Genomic DNA, 7,109 nt, shown 5'->3' on the forward strand with positions numbered 1-7,109 from the left:
CAAGGATTTCTTTATTTTTTGCAGAGCTTCATCAAGCATTACTTGCAAACCTTTGTTGTGTTTCTTGATGTTCTGAAGCTCGCAATCCGTATCTTTGTCTTTCATGTCTTGCTGTTCTTTCTCTTGTTTGAAATCCTTATTTCTTTGCACTGTTTTATCGAGCTTTATTTTCAGCGCTGTGTATTTTTCCTCCACGTCTTCAAGCTTGCAGTCCATTTCTTTCTGTTTAATTTCTTGTTGCTTTTTTTCTTGAAGCAACTCTTTATTCTTGTGCAGTGTTTTATCATGCCTTGCCTGAAGCGCTTTGTACTTTTCCTCCATGCCTTGGAGTTTGCGCTGCTTTACGTCCATTTGCTCTTTTCTTGGAGTTCTTTATTTTTTGCAAAGCTTCATCGAGCTTTATTTGCAAGCCTTTGTTGTGTTTCTCCATGTCCTGAAGCTTGCAATCCGTATCTTCCTGTTTCATGGTCTGTTGCCCTTTCTTTGAAGAAACTCAACCCTTCCTTTCAGCACTTTGTGATTTATCTCTGTGCCTTGGAGTTTTATGACCAGTTGTTTCTTCTCTTGGAGGATTTCTTTATTTTTGCAAAGCTTCGTCAAGCTTTACTTGCAGCTCCTGAATCTTTTTGTCCTTGTCCTGCTCGTTTTTCTTCTGTTGGAGGACTTCTTCTGTTGGTTTTTCTTGAGCTTTATTAAGCTTTGCTTGGAGCTCAAAGATCCTTCCGCGCATGTCTAGGACTTCCATTTCTTTCTCCTTTTGAATATCTTCCTTTTCAACAAGCTGGCTGAACAATCTATGTACTTCAGCAGTCCTTCTCTCATTCTTCTCTCAGCAACATAATCTCCGCTCGTTGTAAAAAACTTTGCCAGACGTAATAGATGTACTCTGGCTGGGCCGGGTGTCGCGTATTGTGATTCTTCCTGAGATTTTCCTCATGCATTTCTTCCAAGCACATCTTCTGCACTTGAATATTGTCCTCTTGATTGCAAAGAGGAGCGCTGGGCTTTACTATTTCTCTTTTGTTGTGTTTTTTTGGAGACATGTTAGAATCAATAAACAGTGACCAGTGACTCTGAAAAGGATCCAAAAAAGGCTTCTCTGGCGAGCGTTTGAATGCTGCAAACGTAAATGCTGCGAATAACAGACTAAAGTTGTTGCGTCTCACTCCTATTTAAGGGTTTTTAGGATCAAAGGATCAAAGGATCAAAGTGGTGGTAAGATTCTAAATGTGGGTGATGTCAAAACTCTGTAAGCCAATGAGGTTGTCACATGACATTTGTGGGAGGGCATTTTTTACCTGGACAAATTATCAATAAAGTTTCAATCTCTGTAAATGATGACATAATGTATTGTCAGCGAACAACAAACAATTAATTGACAATTATATGTGTCCAGTATGTTGCTGATTTTCTTTTACTTTTTGCATCGAAAATAAAAGTTGTCCTGATTTTAACACCATTACAAGATAGTGTGTTAATTATTCATTTTGAATCATAATAGGTTACCACAATTGTATTCTTAGTACTGCATACTTGCAGTGAAGAAGTTGTCCTAACATCATCTTAAGTAAACTGCACTCAATTTTTCGGAGCAATGAGTTTGCATAGTTTTTTGAGTCTGGGAACTACTGATTTTACAGTGCAGTAGTTGAACATTGTAATACATTTCTGCAAACTGGACCACCTTCTCCTTTCTAGAACTGTTGCTAACACTTATGACATGAAAATGAATCGAGATGGAGTGATAAATGTTACTTTCTTGTTTGTTTATATCTAAAGTTTAAAAACAAAAATAGAAACTGTTACCTGGACTGCCTCAGCCCAGGTGATGTAATATTAGCAGACAGAGGGTTGATGTTGCAGAATCTTTGGAGCTGTACCATGCTGAACTGAAGAGCCAGCTTTCACCAAAGGGAAGAACTAACTGGCCCTAGATTGCCCAATCAAATCTCTAATGCCATCAGCCTCCCCTTCCTTCACTGTGCGCTCACCTTGTAGAAAAGAGTTGAGTGTGGAAGAAATGGCAAAAATGTGGAGCTGAAAAGCTAAGAGAGAAAAAGAAATTATAAATAAATCAACGTGTCAAATTAACTGACATGTTAGCTGTTGGAGCTCCTGCTGCATTTTATGTATCTATATTGTGTCTTTTCATAATAAATAATAAAAAACATGATTTATCCTCACTGTATGAACATTCTTGGAGTCCTTGAAGTCTTGTCATGTGAAGTTACTCATGTGATGCGATGTTGTTATAATGGTCCAGCTGGTGTGTAGCTATCATATTAGAGTTCTCTTTCTTCTTCTGATTTTATAACATTTTTTGGTGACGGTGTCACATTTACAGTGGTTGCAACACTTGCACCTAAAGTGCCACCATAGTAACCACTGCATAAATGCAACACACTTGTTTTCTAACAGGAAAAAAACTGAGTATTTGCACGGACATGCTCAAATTCAAAGTCATCTTTTGTCAAAAAACATATGGACAGGTCATACACAGAATTTGTAATTGCAACGCCCCACGGCCCTCAGTGTACACTAAACAACATAAACATAAAAAGATACAAATAAAATAAAAGTCTTATGTACTATACATACAATAAAATCATATATAAACGACAGATCCAACACAATCCAGGGTCAGAGGGCCCGGTGGCGCCAGTGTTCGGCAGCCTCGCCTCTGTCAGTGCGCCCCAGGGTGGCTGAGGCTACAATGTAGCTTGCCATCACCAGTGTGTGAATGTGTGTGTGAATGGATGGATGTAAAGCGCTTTGGGTCCTTAGGGACTAGTAAAGCACTAAACAAATACTGGCCATTTACCATTTACCATTTACAATCCAACTGTTTGATGGAGAAATCACCTGTTTTCATAGAACAGCAGGTAAGCTGTTCTCTGCCGCTGCTCATCATTGACGAACTCGTCATCGTATGTTAGTCAGCAGTGTGTGACGTGGTCTCTTAGCATGGCCCCTGGCTCCACCGTGACCTGCTGGGGTACACGGCCTGGAAAGTGGCTCATCTCTCTCATTGACTTCAGGACAACGCGGCTCATCATCTAAGGTCACCTTTTTCTTTGAGGAACACATCACCAGTTAGTTCAACCAAATGGATGACATAATGAGAATTTGAGTGTCAATCCTAACATTCAGACTCCACATGTTCCTATAACAGCTGTTCACGTGTCACACTCGGCTCTGTAGAACGTACCGTGCAGAAAAACAGCAGCGAGTTGGAGGGCAGGAAACCTCTGTCTGGACACCAACGTCCTTGACTTCACATTTTTCAGTGCTGATGGTACTGTTATAGAAAGACACAAACAGTGCAATCACAGTGATGAAATTACAGGAGAAGAAACACAAAGCAATCAATCAGCTTTAATAGGAACACAGTAAAAGGACCAAAACATCCTCAGACTGGCTGACGGGGTTAACACTGGACAAAACACAAAAGATTCTCCTTCATGATCCAAGAAGGAAGGAGTACCAGCAGAACTTGTTCAGACAGTAAATAATATCGTACCTCTGTTGGGGTTCAGAAGGTGGCACGACCGTGTCTTCTGCCTTGTCTTCATTTTTGGGAAAAACCTTTGACTTTTTCTGCCAGTTACAAATAAATCCAGTTAAAAACAAATGATGCACAAATTCCTGCACCGTTTGTTTGTTCAGAGCTTATTCTCTGCAGTGGTAAACTCACCTCACAAAAAGCCATCTGCGCCACCAGGAAGCCTTCTTTGATTTGTTCGTCTGAGCCTCAGCTGGAGGTGAGACTGGTGCAGAAGAGGTGGCTGGAGTGTCAGGGCCACATGTTCATCTGTGAGATCCTTTCGTGCACTCACACTGGAAAGATAACAGAGAAGATCAGTCTGCTGTAATGCACTCAAACTGCCCTCAGTGCCTCAAGAAAGTCAGCTAAACCGACTGCATGAAGCTGTGGACTCCACAGAGGGAACAAATCTACAACTTACACAGTAAAACTGATTCAGCTCAAATATTCAGACAAATATTTACTTTCAAATGAGAAAACTGTGCATGCATGTTTATATGTGTATTATAAATGTATACATAAACATAATTTTAAACATAGTAAAATGTGACAGAGAGCAAAGATCGTACTTTTTCAGTGGGTCCTCTCCAACACCCACAGTATCCTCCTTTATTATCTGTTCAATAAATCAAACAGCATGTGATTTAATAAGAACTGCTGCACAAAAACAGCATTTTTTTTTTAAATATTAAAAAACATGACAAATCAGGCTGTGCCTTTCTTCTTCTTAGAGTCCAGCAAACATGTTTGCACTTTTGCTGTTTGAGCAAATAATCCGTAGAACTTGTAAAGTTTTTACAAACCACTTCGCCTTCTCTCTGCAATCTCCAACTCCGGTTTGCAAAAGTCTGAAAGTGTGTGAACTTACAGTCCTCAAAATGTGACACCTACAGAATGTGTTTGAGTTAGCAGGTAACAAACATAAACATGGTTACCATAGTGATAATAATAAACTTTATAATGTGTTGCTAACATTTTGGTTGTTGTGATGATTCAAATTTGTTCAGTAAACCTCATCAACATGAACATGTGTTGACATTGGCATATATTTGGATCTCATCAGTAGCGGTTTTAGATACGGGCGACACGGGCGGTTGCCCGGGGCGGCATCACGGGCATCGGCAAAGAAAAAAAAAAAAAAATGCTCGTACTCATGCTGCCCCGACGGCAGCCAGCGCATATTGGGAATGGCATAGGCACCGATCGGTTTTCTATCGCCCATTTGCTGGGAGTAAGGGCACCCTCCGTTGCGAGGTGCGCCTGCTGCTTGCGGCACAGGGAGGAGAGGCGGGGCGGCGGGGGATTCTCTGGCTGGCTGGAGCAGCATCTAATAACCAACTCACAAAATAAACAAAATAAAAACAAAACAACAAACACGAAAACACCGGACATTATGATACAGACTTATAATTTGCACCGATGTTTTTCGAAATTCTATACACGAAAACTGAGCGCGAGAGCCCTCGGTGCGCCTGCGCGCTGCTGAAGTCAAAGTAAACTTTATTGTCATCTCCGCTACATACAGTCCGTATATAGAGAGACGAGACGACGAGGCTCCAGTTACAGCAGTGCAAATAACGAACAATAAATATAGTAGAGTAAGAAAATAAATATACACTTTAGGACTCGGCGTAACGGGATCAATAACAATTAAAATTTATAATTTACAGTTTGATGATTTAAAGTCTCACACATAACCCGTCGAAAGGGGAGGGAGACCTGCTGCTTCCAAAGAGAGCACATTTCATTCATAATGTTGTAAATCCAAGCCCATTATGTATTCATGATTTGAATCCTGGGTTGTGTGAAATCCCAGAAATACACCCTAGACAAGTTAATCTGTGAACTAAGGTGTAGGTCTATTAGGTTATGTTGTGGTGATCCTCTGGTTGAGGGATGGGTGTTCATACTGGAGTGCAAAATTAAAACCAATGGAAGATGGACAAGAAAAGTTCAAAGCCATCAGGTGCTCAGTTTAGAAAAAAGAGAAAGAAGAGGAGAAGAAACGAACAAATGATACAGGTAAACAGATGTGTCATTGGATAATGGCAGGTCATCCTGAAACAATCAGAATCAGAATACTTTATTAATCCCTAAGGAAATAATGTGGGTTACAGTTGCCCCAAGAAGAAATGGTAAAATAGTAACAGCAACAGACTAAACTCCAAACAATACATTATGTTACAGATTTTAATATTAATTAGTCATTGTTGATTTGTCCTGTTCTCATTGTATGACGAATTATGATGGCTGTTTGGTAGCCGTTTGCATACTATGCATACTCTCTCTCTCTCTTCATATGTGTGTGTGGACAACAGTTTTATGTTAATGTACAATCCTTAACATGTTTTGTGTGTGTGTGTGGGGGGGGGGGGGGGGGGGCACTGGATCTCATATCTTCTTATTAAATGTAGCTAATGTCCGATAAACTGAAATCTGGGACTTAGATAGCAGTAATATTTCATACATTACTTAAACTCACTAATTTAATTAAGGGATTTGTTTTAAATTATAACGTAAAAAAACAAAACAATACACAATGCAAGAAGGTTGTGCATGTAAATGTGCTGGCTGCTGTTTGCATATTGTGTTCTCTGAGGGTGCTCCGGCTCCTCTCACAGTCCAACAACTCGCTTTTTAGGTTAATTGTCGATTCTTTGGGGAATTACAATCATCTATTGGGAATGTGATTCTGAGCGGTGAACTGTCAAGTGTGTACCCTGAGTTTTACATTATGGCAGCTGGGATAGTCTTCAACCCCTCTCCAGCAACCCTTAAGTGCTTAAGAGGAATGAAGAAGGAAAGGGAGGAAGGCAGAAGGAAAGGAAGGAAGGATAACTACACTTTATGATCTCAGCTGTGATTATTAAAGGTTTGTGCTTTCTAGACATTCCCTGTAATGGAAAGAGCAGAGGGGTATGGTACTTCATCACGGCACTGTGGAACTATCAAACAAAAGACCCCAGTGCTGATAAGGCAACATGCTGTCCATTACCACCAGTTATGAGGACATAAGGTAGGTGGAAAACTCATCTGATCCAGCCTAAATGAGAGTAAATGTGTTACTTTTCTTCAAGTCCTGTCATATTATTTTGTATGTTCCACAAAAGCCTTTTTAGAACAGAAATATCTTTATGCATGCTTAATCAACCAGGTAAGGGAATCCCAAAATGTTGATTCTGTTCAGCTGGACGTAATGTTTTCAGTGGGAGAAACGTTTCATCACTCTTCCAAGTGACTTCTTCAGTCTCAGCTGACTGCATGTTACCCCAACCTTATAAACAGTACATTTGCACAATGACTCAAACTAGCACCACTGAATGAACAATGGGTTGGTAGGTCAGTTCCTTGACCATTACAATGCAAATTTGAATGATCATTGATCAATGATCATTGATCAAAGGACATGGTTACCATTCACAGAGATTTGGGGAATGGCTGCAATCACCGGATTGTAAGATGATGAAAGCACAGAAATATTTAACTTAAAAAGATAAATCCAAATAGATTAAATCACTGTTCCCATTTTTTTACCTTCCTGAATTATAGCTACATTTTCAGGAGG

The 7,109-nt window shown here is 40.0% G+C and overlaps 2 long non-coding RNA genes across 2 annotated transcripts; both read right to left on the reverse strand.

Annotated features, from left to right (window-relative positions):
- Positions 1–3,230: 3,230 nt before the first annotated feature.
- On the reverse strand, positions 3,231–3,710 carry LOC109198171 (uncharacterized). The gene is made up of 3 exons (XR_002059100.1): positions 3,695–3,710; positions 3,521–3,597; positions 3,231–3,298 (listed from the first exon to the last, which is right to left on the reverse strand). It is a non-coding gene; the product is annotated as an uncharacterized LOC109198171 (long non-coding RNA).
- Positions 3,706–4,656, reverse strand: LOC109198172 (uncharacterized). Its single transcript, XR_002059101.2, has 3 exons — positions 4,348–4,656; positions 4,114–4,160; positions 3,706–3,837 (listed from the first exon to the last, which is right to left on the reverse strand). It is a non-coding gene; the product is annotated as an uncharacterized LOC109198172 (long non-coding RNA).
- Between the last annotated feature and the right edge of the window lie 2,453 nt (positions 4,657–7,109).

This window comes from Oreochromis niloticus, unplaced genomic scaffold (genome assembly GCF_001858045.2).
Source record: "Oreochromis niloticus isolate F11D_XX unplaced genomic scaffold, O_niloticus_UMD_NMBU tig00006500_pilon, whole genome shotgun sequence".
Taxonomy (NCBI): domain Eukaryota; kingdom Metazoa; phylum Chordata; class Actinopteri; order Cichliformes; family Cichlidae; genus Oreochromis; species Oreochromis niloticus.